The sequence below is a fragment of the Bufo bufo genome, chromosome 4, assembly GCF_905171765.1.
Source record: "Bufo bufo chromosome 4, aBufBuf1.1, whole genome shotgun sequence".
Taxonomy (NCBI): domain Eukaryota; kingdom Metazoa; phylum Chordata; class Amphibia; order Anura; family Bufonidae; genus Bufo; species Bufo bufo.
This window is the reverse complement of record NC_053392.1, coordinates 183,923,146-183,940,011: the sequence shown is the minus strand read 5'-3', so window position 1 is coordinate 183,940,011 and position 16,866 is coordinate 183,923,146.

The following is a 16,866-nucleotide window of genomic DNA, read 5'->3' as shown; positions in this document are numbered from 1 at the left end:
GGCTGATCGAGGTCTCTGAGAGACCTCACACAGCTCCTGCACTCTCCGGTCACGGCAGTCACATGACCGCCGGGCCGGAACAGGAAGCGCACGGTGAGCGCTGTGTCTGCAGCGATCGTGAAGGCAGGGACACCTGGGCACTGTCCCTGCCTCCTCTCAGGGTTGCCCTGCTGTCACTGACAGCGGGCAACCCGATCAGCAGCTGCACGATTAGCGTGCAGCTGCTATTTCTGACAGGACGTTTCAAAACGTGCTGTCAGAAATAGACGTCCACCCATAGGACGTTTATATCCTATGGGCGGACGTGAGGCGGTTAAGAAATTGGCATTGGGGGGGGGGGACGCCGTTTCAGTTTTCGCCTCAGGCAGCAGAAAGGCTAGTTGCACCCCTGGATTCAGCAATCTGTGAACAGCCAGGCCCTTTTGTGGTTAACCCTTCTTGTGGAGGAAGTAAATGACTGTCTTCTGGACAACTGTCAAGTTAGCAGTCTTCCATGTGATCGTGTAGCCTACTGAACCAGACTGAGGGACCATTTAGACCATTTAAAGGCTTAGGAAACCTTTGTAGGTGTTTACAAATTATGTTTTCAATGATATTCTAATTTATTTAGATGCACCCAGTATAAAGGGGGATTTCTGTATATAACTGCGGCACTTCACCTCCACTGAGCAGGCAATTATCGGGAAGAAACGGTCCCTTTCTGGAAAACATGAGATTTGTCTAATCTTATACACTTTGCTGTTACTGAATTACGCTGCTGATTTTCTGCATGTAAATCCACACAGAAAAACCATGCGTAATCTGCATCGTGTGCAAGTAGCCTCAAGGCTTTACTTCCGCCAAAATTGCATCAACAAATGGAACGTGGAGCTTCATACATCTGGGCAACTGTGCAGAAAATGTAAAAGCATCAGGATCCAAGGTCAGTGATGTCACATAGCTATCTACCTCATACAGAGAATAATGACAGAAAGTAAGGCAGGCCCAGCATGCATGAGGAACCTACACTCGCTGAATTATATGGTAGCCGTCATGGCACATAACAGGTAGAATTTAGTGTTAGGAACCCGTCTTACAGAGATCGCCTTGACGTGCGGCAGACGGGCTCAAATAATTTTGTACAAAAGGATTTGCCAAGCATCTCTAACTTATTACTAGGGATCGACCGATTATTGGTTTTACCGATATCGGCCGATATTCAGGATTTTGAGTTATCGGCATCTATTTTGCCGATATTCCGATAACGTATTGGGAACACAGAACGCGCTGCTCTCAGTGCTCTCCGTGTTCCCTCAGCAGCACAGGGGAGAAGGAAGCAGTGTCTCCCTCCCCCTGTGCTGCTGCTGCCGCCAATTAGAGGAGAGAAGACAAGAGCAGGGGAGGGGCTGTGGCCACCGCTCCACCAATGAAGATAAGTCTTTCATTAATTCATATACAGGAGGCGGGAGCTGGCTGCAGAATCACATAGCCGGCTCCCGACCTCTATGAGCGGTAGCTGCGATCTGCGGTACTTAACCCCTTAGGTGCCGCGGATCGCAGCTACCGCTCATAGAGGTCGGGAGCCAGCTATGTGATTCTGCAGCCAGCTCCCGCCTCCTGTATATGAATTAATGAGAGATTTCTCTTCATTGGTGGCGCAGTGCGCCCCCCCAAGCCCTCAGTATTAATCATTGGTGGCGCAGTGCGCCCCCCACCCCCATCCCAGTATTAAAAACGTTAGTGGCGCAGTGCGCCCGCCCACCCAAGTTCCCCCCCCAGTATTAATCATTGGTGGCAGTGGCCACAGGGTCCCCTCCAGTGGCGTAACTACCGGGGAAGCAGGGGAAGCGGCTGCTTCGGGGCCCGGACTGCCAAGGGGCCCGGCGCCCAGCTTGTGTGACAGTTTATTTTCAACTTAAATAGTTAATTAAAATTATCGATTCTCATCAGGGCCCCTGGATTAACAGCAGGCGCAGTGGCGGCGGCGGCGGCGGCGGGCCCCCCCCCCCCCCAAATATGTTGATCGGATCATGCTCACTCTTTGTCTTTATTCTGTGACCTCCTGTCTAATCTTATCTTACTGTCTCCTGTCCTGAAGTCTGCGCAGCGTGCAGACTGTAGCCCCGCCCACATACTGTGATGAATGATTTTTCAAATGCAGGGAGCAGCAAGCGGCAGCAGTAAGTGACACTCAGTCACAGCCTGGCCCTGACAGGTCAGCGGTCAGGTCACAGAAGGCGGGAGAAAACAGTCAGGAGCAGGAGGACAGGAGCTGCAGGCAGCAGTGCCAGTAGAGAAGAAGACGGCAGAGGCAGACGAGCCTGAGAGTCTGAGAGCAGCACCTCATCATCAGGTCCAGTCCAGCAGACCAGTCCAGCACCCTGCACCAGCGGTCCAGCGCCCAGCCCAGAGCCAGAGTGTGAGTGTGGTAGTGGTACTACTACTAGTTAGTAAGTTGTAACTACTTTGTGACTGAGGTAAAGGAATATGGCTACTGTGGGGGCTGGGCCTGGGCCCTGGGGCAATAAAGGGGCATTGCATGTCATAACTAGTGTGTGGAGTTGTGGTGGAAACTAATGGAATGGGCCTTGGGGAATAATAACCAAATTTTACTGTGTGGGCACTGTGGGGGCAATAAGGGAGGCTGGGAGCACAACTACTGTGAAGGGGAAATAATAGAGCATAATAACTACTGTTTAGGGGTACTAAGGGGGGAATAACTACTGAGTGAGTGGGACGTCCGACGTTGTGTGATGACTGTAGGCGTCTTACAATCCGCTGCTGAGGGAGGAGGGAGGGGTTGTGGGGAAGTTGCTCTGGGCATTCATAAATTTGCTCTGGCTGGGGCCCATACATTTCTAGCAACTGTCTGCGCCTCCCTGGCCACTGTCTGAACCCCTGGGCCCTGGCCCTTATCTGTGCCCCCCTGCCTTTGTCTGCGCCCCTGGCCCCTGTGTGCACCTCCCTGGCCCTTATCTGCGCCTCCCTGGCCTGTGGGTTGTGCCCCTGGCCCTTGTCTGTGCCCCCCTCCCCCCGGCCATTTTTCTGTGCCGCCCTGACCTGTGCCCCCCTGCTTGCTGTTCTGCCATCTACTACTGCTTATTTTATTGCTCTTATATATGCAGAGGGTGTGCGCTTATATGTGCCATAATAACCACTAGTACATGGCAGAACTGCGGGCAGAAAGGGGAGGCTGCCATCTACTGCAAGCTATAGAAATTTTATATAAAGATAAATAAACCAAAAAAAAAAGTCTTCACTATTAAAATATAAAAAATGCTAAAAACATAACCCCCCCTCCTCCCCAACACTCACACGCACACACCAAGCAAAAAATTTTTAATAAGGGCCCATGCACACGACCATACGCCCTCTGAAACATTCGGTCCTTGAGATGCATTGATCGTGTGTACGGGAGCGCACAGCTTCGTAGATTACTAAAACGTATGATAATGGGACAGTAGTCTCGCGCGCAGCCCAGCGCGCAATTAACCTATGATGCTGTGCGCTCCTGTGCACACAATCATTGCTGCTCTGGGACATATGGCTCGCAGCTCGCTCATGGACTGTATGTCTCGGAGGGCATACTGTTGTGTGCATGGGCCCTAACAATGATCAAAAAATTGCAACCATTTAATATTGCATAAAATGTAGTGGGAAGTGGAAAAAATAAAATTTTACCACAGTTCTATAGTTTTTGTTTTTTCACTTGTGATCTTGATTCTCCAGGTCAGTATGAATCTGGCGGATACCACATATGTATAGTTTTTTTTTGTTTTCTTCTAATAGTATATTACAAAATATTTTTTTCTACCTTCTAGATTTCATTGCTTGGAGCAGTGCGTCGCCAGAACTTGAAGAGGAGAAGAGCATGTCAGTGAAGACTGCAGTCCAGTGAGAAAGATCCTAACAAGGGTGAGTAAGGCTGGCTTCAGAGCTGTGGACCCGAGTGTCTCCTTCTCAGCCTCTACATCTTAGTAAAATTAGAGGAGGAGAAGGATGGACTTCCGTGGCATCCGGCACTGGCCGCCAAGTTATATGGGATTTGGACTTGGAATGTGCAGGGTGTTGGAAGATGGCAGCAGCAGACTACTAAGAGAATCTCCTTAAAGGCTTTGTCAGTTTTTTTCCTATTCATGACCTATCCATACAAGCGCTGCCTTCTCCTCATTGTTAACCTGCTTACCAACTGCAGTGAAGAGCAGTGTAATTGCTACTATGGCATCCACATTCACTTCTATGGGACATTACCCTACTACTCACTTGGACAGGAAGGAGCTGTCCCATTGAAGTGAATGCAGTTACGAGGGCAAGCAGGCAAACAATGAGGAGAAGGCAGTGCTTGTATGCGCTGCTTTCTCTTCAAACTGTTGATCAGCGGGGGGGGCCGGTGTTATACAAATTATATAGAAAAAGGATGGCGTGGCAGCCTGGTCTGGTCTAGATCGTGACTTGCCAAAGGAGTGGGGTTTACACAGGAGGAGGGAGATGCGAAGCGCGCTGGGGGGCCCTTACAAAAATTTGCTGTGGGGCCCAGTCACTTCTAGTTACGCCCCTGGTCCCCTCTCCCCTGCTCCTCCGATCGGAGCCCCAGCTGTGTAATCCTGGGGCTCCGATCGGTTACCATGGCAGCCAGGACGCTACTGAAGCCCTGGCTGCCATGTTCAGCTCCATGCTGCTGTGTGCACAAAGCACAGAGCAGCAGGGACAGTGTGAGATCCTATTCACCCTGATAGAGATCTATCAGGGTGAATAGGACAAGGGTTCTAGTCCCTAAGGAGGCTGAAAGTTAGTAAAAATATTAAGTATAAATGAAAAAGAAAGATTTACAAAAAAATAAAAAATACATGTTAACAATAAACATATTCATTTTCAGCAGATTTGTGTAGGAATTTATTTTTTTCAAAAATGAAAATTCCCAGAATATCGGTATAAATTATCGGCTATCGGCCTGAAAGTTCACAAACTATCGGTATCGCCCATAAAAAATCTATATCGGTCGATCCCTACTTATTACTTGCAATTATTATGCAATTTTGTACTTTATTTGATTTGCAGAGAGCTGTTGCATTGCATGTTTTGTTTTACCATACAGAGAATAAGGGCTCTCGCATGCAGAGAAATTTGAGTTACCGTAATAATAAAAACAGGAGAAATAATAGTGTACTCAGTATGGAAAATATTCTCCACTGGAAGCATTGCCTCTGGAACATAAAAGTAATACCTATAGACAGGGTTGTTTTAACACATTGGTGGGCCCGTGCAGAGGGTTCATGAGTGAGCCCCTCACCATGGAAATTTGCTACAATTTCACCTGTTTGAAGGGGCTGCAGCAGTAGACTGAACACTCCATCCTCTTCAATGGTTTACCTAGGTTGATTGGCCTCCATGCCATACATATAGTAGACTGACATATTTCCCTACTTTTAAAAAGTCCAAGGAGGAACAACATCAGTGGCACATGTAGCACGACAACATTTTTTGACACGCCACTAACTCTGCCCAGTGCTGCCACGTCTCCCAGCCTTTGCTTTTAGCTGTTCAGTTAGGCAGGAGCTATGATGTCACTGCATCGCGCCTGCCTGCTGGGCCGGAGAATGGTGAATCAGGGAGCTGACGGCTCCCTGCTTCACTATTGTATTCAACAGGGGCGCTGCAAGGGTCTGTGGATAATTTTTTTTGCATTTTTTTTATCGCATGCTTTTTTTTTCCCTATAGAGAAGTCGATGGTAAAATAGCTGAAAAAAACATGCCATACCTAGAGCATGCTTCAGTTCAATGTCAAAGACCTGAAAGGATGCCCAGCTAGAGAAGAAAATGGTGTAAAAAATGTTTACTTAGTTTCATAATCCCCACAGACTTAGGCTACATGTACACGACCGTTGTGTGTTTTGCGGTCCGGATCCGCAAAAAACGGATGGCGTCCGTGGGCGTTCCGCAATTTGCGGAACGGCACGGACAGCCATTGATATAACTGCCTATTCAAGAATAGGACAGGCTATATTTTTTTTGTGGGGCCACGGAATGGAGCAATGGGTGCGTACAGAACACGGAGTGCTGTCCGCATCTTTTGCGGCCCCATTGAAGTGAATGGGTCCGCATCCGAGCCGCAAAAACTGCAGCTCGGATGCGGACCAAAACAACGGCCGTGTGCATGGGGCCTTAGGGTCATGCACACGATCGTGCGGGTCCTGTGCTTGTACTGCGGCCAGCAATCCACAAGATATAAGCGGAGTTGAAGCACTATGAAGCGCTTCGGTGGGATTTCGATCTGTGCCTCCACACGTCTTATTTTTTTGCGGTGCGGATCATGGACCCATTCAACTGAATGGGTCTGCATCCGCAAACAGAGGGCACATGGCCAGTGCCCAAGCATTGCGGACCACTATTTGCGGTCCACAGCACATGCACGGGCTGCCCACGCTCGTGTCCATGAGCTCTTAGGCCGAGTTCACACTTCAGTTATTTGATCACCTATTTCCATCAGTTATTTTGAGTCAAAACCAGGTGCGGGTCAAAAAAACTGAACAGCAGGAAATCTTTACATTACAAATGTGATCGTGGCCTTAAAGGGTTTCTATCACTTCGTTTCACATAATTAGCTGTCAGACACTAGCGATCCGCTAGTGTCTGCTCTGCCAAACCATCCTAATATAATTGCTTTTGGGGCAGCCGTTTTGCTAAAAAAAGAACTTTTATTAATATGCTAATGAGCCTCTAGGTGCTATGTGGGCGTCATTAGCACCTAGAGGCTCCGTCTACTTTCGCAAACTGCCGCCGCCCAGCGCGTCCCTCCAGCCCGCCCATCTCCTCCTGAATGTGATCCTCCCTGTGAGCGCCTGTATTCGGCGCATGCGCAGTGAATGTCTGACCGCTTCCCTGCTCAGACATCTCCACTGCGCCTGTTCCTCGGAGCACTATGACGTCATCGCGCAGGCGCAGTGGAGATGTCTGAGCAGGGAAGCGGTCAGACATTCACTGCGCATGCGCCGAATACATACGCTCACAGGGAGGATCGCATTCCGGAGGAGATGGGCAGGCTGGAGGGACGCGCTGGGCGGCGGCAGTTTGTGAAGGTAGACCGAGCCTCTAGGTGCTAATGACGCCCCCATAGCACCTAGAGGCTCATTAGCATATCGATATAAGTTCTTTTTTTAGCAAAACGGCTGCCCCAAAACCTATTATATTAGGATGGTTTGGCAGAGCAGACACTAGCGGATCGCTAGTGTCTGACAGCTAATTATGTGAAACGAAGTGGTAGAAACCCTTTAAAGCTAACATCTGGAGGTGGTATGAAAAAAAATCAAAAAACGCACGTCAAAAAGTAAGGGGAGATCTATCATCCCCATGTGCCAGAAAACTGGAATACAAAGGTGCAAACCCTGTGTTTGCAACTTTTAATATGCTATTCGATGAAAAGCGTTTGGCCAAATGCTGTAGCTACGCCGCCCCTGCCACTTTCTGAAAAGGGGGAGATCTATCATCATTCTGCCAGTTCTGTGGCATAAACCTTGACTGAGGACTACGCCTGCTGGTGTTGCTTTTCATCTTATGTGCACAGACTGCCTCCATAGGGCTCATTCAGACAGTTCTGCATGTCCGCAAAAAAACGGATTGCATTCCATTTTTTTTTGCTGATTCATAGACTTCAATAGGGCCATATCCTGACTTTCACTGACAAGTATAGGACATGTTTCATTTTTTTGCTGAGTTGTGCAATGAAAGAAAAGGGTCCCATAGAAGTGAAAGGGACAGCATCTAATCCGCAAAAAATTTTTGGCGGACAGCATACGGCCGCCTGAACGAGCCCTTGGGTATATTCACATGCAGCAGATTTATTCCAGAAATGTCTGACAGGGAGAAGTTTTTAGAAATGCATGCCTGTGCTTGCTGCCGAAATAACCCCAGTCCTATGTATGGTATGGATCTGCTGCATGGGACTATAGCTTTGTACAGACCCCCAGTGCAGCCCCTACAGATGCAGGTAGCTGTGCAGATAGGGAGTTGCAGTATAACGGGGGAATTGCCATGTAAGCCGTTCCCTCCTCACCCAGGCCGGAGAGGTACCTGGTCCTCCCCAGTAATGGGATTTAGCCGGCTCTGCAGCAGCTGTCTATTTCCCATAACTGGTAAGGACCTTTTGGCCCCCTAGTGGTGAGGTCCTCCCCAGTCATGGGATTTAGCCGGCTCTGCAGCAGCTGTCTATTTCCCATAACTGGTAAGGACCTTTTGGCCCCCTAGTGGTGAGGTCCTCCCCAGTCATGGGATTTAGCCGGCTCTGCAGCAGCTGTCTATTTCCCATAACTGGTAAGGACCTTTTGGCCCCCTAGTGGTGAGGTCCTCCCCAGTCATGGGATTTAGCCGACTCTGCAGCAGCTGTCTATTTCCCATAACTGGTAAGGACCTTTTGGCCCCCTAGTGGTGAGGTCCTCCCCAGTCATGGGATTTAGCCGGCTCTGCAGCAGCTGTCTATTTCCCATAACTGGTAAGGACCTTTTGGCCCCCTAGTGGTGAGGTCCTCCCCAGTCATGGGATTTAGCCGGCTCTGCAGCAGCTGTCTATTTCCCATAACTGGTAAGGACCTTTTTTCCCCCTAGTGATGAGGTCCTGCAAAGATACAGTATTTAGCCATGTCACAGTGAATTGGCTATTTCCCATGACTCAGAAGGACCTGGTCCTCACTAATGGCCAGCTCTATAGCAGCCGTCTATTTCCTATAATCTTCAGGGACCATTTATTCTCCTATTGTCCTGGACCTGATCTATCATAGTATTTAGCCTTACAGTGAATCCCATTCTCTCCACAAGAACCATTCTGGTAAAGCTTCGGTGACATTATTATTATTATTATTATTATTATTATTATTATTATTTTCTTTCACTTTGTAGCATTGACTAAAGTAACACAGGTGAACGGTGGATAATAAAGTTTTTATAGTTTTTTCCTATTTCCCAGACTCCAGGAGGACCTTTTTTATCTATTACATACTGAGAAGGTGTCATGTAGGAGAGGTCCCTCTGAGTCATGGGATTTAGCCAGCTCATATAGAAATGACTATTTCCCAGACTCCAGAAGGACCTTCTCCATCTATTACATACTGAGAAGGTGTCATGTAGGAGAGGTCCCTCTGAGTCATGGGATTTAGCCAGCTGATATAGAAATTACTATTTCCCAGACTCCAGAAGGACCTTCTCCATCTATTACATACTGAGAAGGTGTCATGTAGGAGAGGTCCCTCTGAGTCATGGGATTTAGCCAGCTGATATAGAAATTACTATTTCCTGGACTCCAGAAGGACCATCTCCATCTATTATATACTGAGAAGGTGTCATGTAGGAGAGGTCCCTCTGAGTGATGGGATACAGCCAGATTACATAGAAGTGACTATTTCCTGGACTCCAGAAGGACCATCTCCATCTATTATATACTGAGAAGGAGTCATGTAGGAGAGGTCCCTCTGAGTGATGGGATACAGCCAGATTACATAGAAGTGACTATATCCTGGACTCCAGAAGGACCTTTTCCTGTTTCATTGTAAAAGCCTTTGAAACGTATGAAGTGCGCGTAATTATATTTCACTACATCACAGAAACAGCTGACACAAAGATCTAAAAGCAGTTTAGCAGCAAACTTTGTGTCAGGGGGAATAGGACCTCACACTGTCCCTGCTGATCTGTGCTTTGTGCACACAGCAGCATGGAGCTTACCATGGCAGCCAGGTCTTCAATAGCATCCTGGCTGCCATGGTAACCGGAGGAGGGGACCCTTAATACTGGGGGGGGGGGGGGGGGGGGGGCTAGACTGCGCAACCAATGTTTTAATACTGGGGGGAGCACTGCGCCACCAATGAAGATAAGTCTCTCATTTATTCATATACAGGAGGCGGGAGCTGGCTGCAGAATCACATAGCCGTCTCCCGACCTCTATGAGCGGTAGCTGCGATCCGCGGCACCTGAAGGGTTAACTACCGCGGATCGCAGCTACCACTCATAGAGGTTGGGAGCCGCTATGTGATTCTGCAGCCAGCTCCTGCCTCCTGTATATGAATTAATGAGAGATTTATCTTCATTGGTGGCGCAGTGGCCACAGCCCCGCCCCTCCTCTTCCCATCTGCCTCTTCAATGGCGGCGGCAGCAGCAGCACAGGGGGAGGGAACACGGAGAGCAGCGCGATCTGTGTTCCCCATACGTTATCGGAATATTGGCAAAATAGATGCCGATTAGGGATGAGCGAACCCGAACTGTATAGTTTTGGGGTGTCCGTGACACGGACCCGAACCCGAACATTTTCGTAAAAGTCCGGGTTCGGGTTCGGTGTACGGCGCTTTTTGAAAGGCTGCAAAGCAGCCAATCAACAAGCATCATACTACTTGCCCCAAGAGGCCATCACAGCCTTGCCTACTATTGGCATGGCTGTGATTGGCCAGTGCAGCATGTGACCCAGCCTCTATATAAGCTTGGGTCACGTAGCGCTGCACGTCACTCTGCTGATACAAGCGTAGGGAGAGGTTGCAGCTGCGACGTTAGGGCGAGATTAGGCAGATTAACTCCTCCAAAAGACTTAATTCAGTGATCGATCTGCAGCTGTGGATCATTGAAGTGCTGATATTGACTTGCTCACTTTTTTTAGGCTGCCCAGAGAGTTTTTTATATCACTTTTTTCTGGGGTGATCGGCGGCCATTTTGTGGCTTGTGGTGCGCCAGCACAAGCTATCACCAAGTGCATTTAACCATCAATAGTGTGGTTATTTTTTGCTATATCCTACATCAGGTGCAGGCTGAGCCTGTGTCACCGAAGTGCATTTAACCATCAACAGTCTGGTTATTTTTTGGCCATATACTACATCAGGTGCAGGCTGAGCCTGTGTCACCAAAGTGCATTTAACCATCAACAGTCTGGTTATTTTTTGGCCATATACTACATCTAGTGCAGGCTGAGCCTGTGTCACCCAAGTGCATTTAACCATCAACAGTGTGGTTATTTTTTGGCCATATACTACATCAGGGGCAAGTTGAGCCTGTCACCCAGCGCCTAAAAAATAGCCCTGACATTTATATTCCTCCAAATCAGTACTGTTTTAGCTGGTCAAGTTATTTGTAGTGACCGTAAAAGCACAGTTTTTGTTCTGGGTTGAAAAACTATTCCCAAATTTGCCATTTTCAAAATTGTGGTGAACGGGAACAATGAGGAAAACATCTAGTAAGGGACGCGGACGCGGACATGGTCGTGGTGGTGTTAGTGGACCCTCTGGTGCTGGGAGAGGACGTGGCCGTTCTGCCACAGCCACACGTCCTAGTGTACCAACTACCTCAGGTCCCAGTAGCCGCCAGAATTTACAGGGATATTTGGTGGGGCCCAATGCCGTTCTAAGGATGGTAAGGCCTGAGCAGGTACAGGCATTAGTCAATTGGGTGGCCGACAGTGCATCCAGCACGTTCACATTATCTCCCACCCAGTCTTCTGCAGAAAGCGCACAGATGGCGCATGAAAACCAAGCCCATCGGTCTGTCACATCACCCCCATGCATATCAGGGAAACTGTCTGAGCCTCAAGTTATGCAGCAGTCTCTTATGCTGTTTGAAGACTCTGCTGCCAGGGTTTCCCAAGGGCATCCACCTAGCCCTTCCCCAGGGGTGGAAGAGATAGAATGCACTAACGCACAACCACTTATGTTTCCTGATGATGAGGACATGGGAATACCACCTCAGCACGTCTCTGATGATGACGAAACACAGGTGCCAACTGCTGCGTCTTTCTGCAGTGTGCAGACTGAACAGGAGGTCAGGGATCAAGACTGGGTGGAAGACGATGCAGGGGACGATGAGGTCCTAGACCCCACATGGAATGAAGGTCGAGCCACTGACTTTCAGAGTTCGGAGGAAGAGGCAGTGGTGAGACCGAGCCAACAGTGTAGCAAAAGAGGGAGCAGTGGGCAAAATCAGAACACCCGCCGCCAAGAGACTCCGCCTGCTACTGACCGCCGCCATCTGGTACCGAGCACCCCAAAGGCAGCTTCAAGGAGTTCCCTGGCATGGCACTTCTTCAAACAATGTGCTGACGACAAGACCCGAGTGGTTTGCACGCTGTGCCATCAGAGCCTGAAGCGAGGCATTAACGTTCTGAACCTTAGCACAACCTGCATGACCAGGCACCTGCATGCAAAGCATGAACTGCAGTGGAGTAAACACCTTAAAACAAGGAAGTCACTCAGGCTCCCCCTGCTACCTCTTCTGCTGCTGCCGCCTCGGCCTCTTCTGCTGCTGCCGCCGCCTCGGCCTCTTCTGCTGCTGCAGCCTCGGCCTCTTCCTCCGCCTCTGGAGGAACGTTGGCACCTGCCGCCCAGCAAACATGGGATGTACCACCAACACCACCACCTGCGTCACCAAGCATCTCAACCATGTCACACGGCAGCGTTCAGCTCTCCATCTCACAAACATTTGAGAGAAAGCGTAAATTCCCACCTAGCCACCTCGATCCCTTGCCCTGAATGCCAGCATTTCTAAACTACTGGCCTATGAAATGCTGTCATTTAGGCTGGTGGACACACACAGCTTCAAACAGCTCATGTCACTTGCTATCCCACAGTATGTTGTTCCCAGCCGCCACTACTTCTCCAAGAGAGCCGTGCCTTCCCTGCACAACCAAGTGTCCGATAAAATCAAGTGTGCACTGCGCAACGCCATCTGTGGCAAGGTCCACCTAACCACAGATACGTGGACCAGTAAGCACGGCCAGGGACGCTATATCTCCCTAACTGCACACTGGGTAAATGTAGTGGCGGCTGGGCCCCAGGCGGAGAGCTGTTTGGCGCACGTCCTTCCGCCGCCAAGGATCGCAGGGCAACATTCTTTGCCTCCTGTCTCCTCCTCCTCCTACTCAGCTTCCTCCTCCTCTTCTTCCACCTGCTCATCCAGTCAGCCACACACCTTCACCACCAACTTCAGCACAGCACGGGGTAAACGTCAGCAGGCCGTTCTGAAACTCATATGTTTGGGGGACAGGCCCCACACCGCACAGGAGTTTTGGCGGGGTATAGAACAACAGACCGACGAGTGGTTGCTGCCGGTGAGCCTCAAGCCCGGCCTGGTGGTGTGCGATAATGGGCAAAATCTCGTTGCAGCTCTGGGACTAGCCGTTTTGACGCACATCCCTTGCCTGGCACATGTGCTGAATTTAGTGGTGCAGAAGTTCATTCGCAACTACCCCGACATGTCAGAGCTGCTGCATAAAGTGCGGGCCGTCTGTTCGCACTTCCGGCGTTCACATCCTGCCGCTGCTCGCCTGTCTGCGCTACAGCGTAACTTCAGCCTTCCCGCTCACCGCCTCATATGCGACGTGCCCACCAGGTGGAACTCCACCTTGCACATGCTGGACAGACTGTACGAGCAGCAGCAGGCCATAGTGGAGTTTCAGCTGCAGCACGCACGGGTCAGTCGCACTGCGGAACAGCACCACTTCACCACCAATGTCTGGGCCTCCATGCGAGACCTGTGTGTGTGCCCTGTTGCGCTGTTTCGAGTACTCCACCAACATGGCCAGTGGCGATGACGCCGTTATCAGCGTTACAATACCACTTCTATGTCTCCTTGAGAAAACAGGGCGATGATCGAAGAGGAGGTGGCCCAGGAGGAAGAGGAGGAAGAGGGGTCATTTTTAGCACTTTCAGGCCAGTCTCTTCGAAGTGACTCAGAGGGAGGTTTTTTGCAACAGCAGAGGCCAGGTACAAATGTGGCCAGACAGGGCCCACTACTGGAGGACAAGGAGGACGAGGATGAGGAGGAGGTGGAGGAGGATGAAGCATGTTCACAGCGGGGTGGCACCCAACGCAGCTCGGGCCCATCACTGGTGCGTGGCTGGGGGGAAACGCAGGACGATGACGATACGCCTCCCACAGAGGACAGCTTGTCCTTACCTCTGGGCAGCCTGGCACACATGAGCGACTACATGCTGCAGTGCCTGCGCAACGACAGCAGAGTTGCTCACATTTTAACGCGTGCGGACTACTGGGTTGCCACCCTGCTGGATCCCCGGTACAAAGACAATGTGCCCACCTTACTTCCTACACTAGAGCGTGATAGGAAGATGCGCGAGTACAAGCGCACGTTGGTAGACGCGCTACTGAGAGCATTCCCAGATGTCACAGGGGAACCAGTGGAAGCCCAAGGCGAAGGCAGAGGAGGAGCAAGAGGTCGCCAACGCAGCTGTGTCACGGCCAGCTCCTCTGAGGGCAGGGTTAGCATGGCAGAGATGTGGAAAAGTTTTGTCACCACGCCACAGCTAACTGCACCACCTCCTGATACGGAACATGTTAGCAGGAGGCAACATTTCACTAACATGGTGGAACAGTACCTGTGCACACCCCTCCACGTACTGACTGATGGTTCGGCCCCATTCAACTTCTGGGTCTCCAAATTTTCCACGTGGCCAGAGCTAGCCTTTTATGCCTTGGAGGTGCTGGCCTGCCCGGCGGCCAGCGTTTTGTGTGAACGTGTATTCAGCACGGCAGGGGGCGTCATTACAGACAAACGCAGCCGCCTGTCTACAGCCAATGTGGACAAGCTGACGTTCATAAAAATGAACCAGGCATGGATCCCACAGGACCTGTCCATCCCTTGTGCAGATTAGACATTAACTACCTCCCCTTAACAATATATTATTCTACTCCAGGGCACTTCCTCATTCAATCCTATTTTTATTTTCATTTTACCATTATATTGCGGGGCAACCCAAAGTTGAATGAACCTCTCCTCTGTCTGGGTGCCGGGGCCTAAATATGTGACAGTGGCCTGTTCCAGTGGTGGGTGACGTGAAGCCTAATTCTCTGCTATGACATAAAGCCCGATTCTCTGCTATGGGACCTCTGTCCAATTGATATTGGTTAATTTTTTTATTATTTTTTTTTAAATTCATTTCCCTATCCACATTTGTTTGCATGGGATTTACCTACATGTTGCTGCCTTTTGCAGCCCTCTAGCTCTTTTCTGGGCTGTTTTACAGCCTTTTTAGTGCCGAAAAGTTTGGGTCCCCATTGACTTCAATGGGGTTCGGGACGAAGTTCGGGTCGGGTTCGGATCCCGAACCCGAACATTTCCGGGAAGTTCGGCCGAACTTCTCGAACCCGAACATCCAGGTGTTCGCTCAACTCTAATGCCGATAACTATCAAAATCCTGAATATCTACAAAACCGATAATCGGTCGATCCCTACTAAAGACTAGACAAAAAAGCCTTGTATGCAGCACTTTTTTGGTCTGGTAAAAAGACAGGCTCGTGGAAGGAATCTGAACGGATCCATCATAGTAAGCGGGGCATGTTCAGCTTCTTCCCTGTCAGTAAGCCCTGGTTCACATAAATTTTTTGCCGTATATTTAACGTACACACAAAAATTGTATATACATTAACAGACGCCTCACACAGACTCCATACTGTGGCATCTGTTACCTTTTTTTTTTTTTGTAAAAAAATTAAATAAGTTAGCCTACATGTTTTTTGTTCGACTTTGCAGGATGGAAAAAATTATACTACACTTTCCCATCCTGCAGAGTCCTGATCATATGACAAAAACCCTTACATGCCCGATCCAGCGCTTCCGTTATTTTCGTTGTTCTGCTCCATTAGATGAGCAGAACAATAGAAATAAATAGTGGTGATGTGAACGGGGCCTAAGAGCTGGGGATTTATGCAGGGGACTAGAGCTGAGCGAATTTCATATTTTGAAATTTGTTTGGTGGTAAAAGCAGAATTGCATTATGGATTCTGTTACCACGGACCATAACGCAATTCTATGACGGAGTGTCTTTAGAGGCATTCAGTTATTCATTCTGTCATAATAGAAGTCTATGGGCTGCATAACGGATCCGTCCTGTCTCAGTTATGCAGGAGAGGACTCGGGACCAGGAGAGGACTCCACTGCATAACGGAAACGGATCCGTTATGCAGCCCATAGGCTTCTATTATGACAGAATGAATAACGGAATGCCTCTAAAGACATTCCGTCATAGAATTGCGTTATGGTCCGTGGTAACAGAATCCATAACGCTATTCTGCTTTTACCACCAAACGAAGCGCAAATGAATTTCAGAACATGAAATTCGCTCATCCCTACAGGGGACCATTACTGGTCTAAATAACATCAAGCTATTATAGCAAAGTTATAAAGTCCAGTCCAATAAGGCGGATCTTCCCTGTACTTTACCACTCGGCTATAATAGCCTGTCTGCATTCACTACATACTGCACCACATACATGTGTGTGATGCTATGTATGATGTATACATGTGTGTGATGCAGTGTATGATGTATACATGTGTGTGATGTATGTAGTACAGCATGTGATGTATACATGTGTGTGATGATCACACACTGCACTACATACATCACACACATCGTTACGTTACACACTGCTGTCACCTTGTTCTGTGTCCATCTTCAAGTCCGGGCCCAGTCTTTAGCTCCACAGCCGCCAGGGTCCTTGTGCAGCGCGCTCGGCACTCCATATTCAAACATGATCCGGGAGCCAGCCCCTCCTCCTTCCAGCGCCCGCCGGCTTCCCCTGATGCAGGACCTGTATCGCTCCTGCGCCTGCCCATACTAACCAATAGCAAAGCTTCTTGCGGTCTTGAGCTTTGCTATTGGTTATTGCAGGCACAGGCAGCATCGCTGCGCTGCCTGTGCCGTTCATAGCGCGCCCTATGCTGATGAAAAGCAGGGAGAAGTCTAAGGCGCATTGGTACGTCTTAGACTTTTTCCAGGGAGTAAAATGGCCTGAACAGGCGTCTATGACGCTTGTACAGGTGTTATTGCGACCTCTGGTTATTGTAAACTAAATCTAAAAGTCCCTATGTGCTATTTTTTTTTTTTAAATAAATTTACTTTTTTTTATCAATAAAA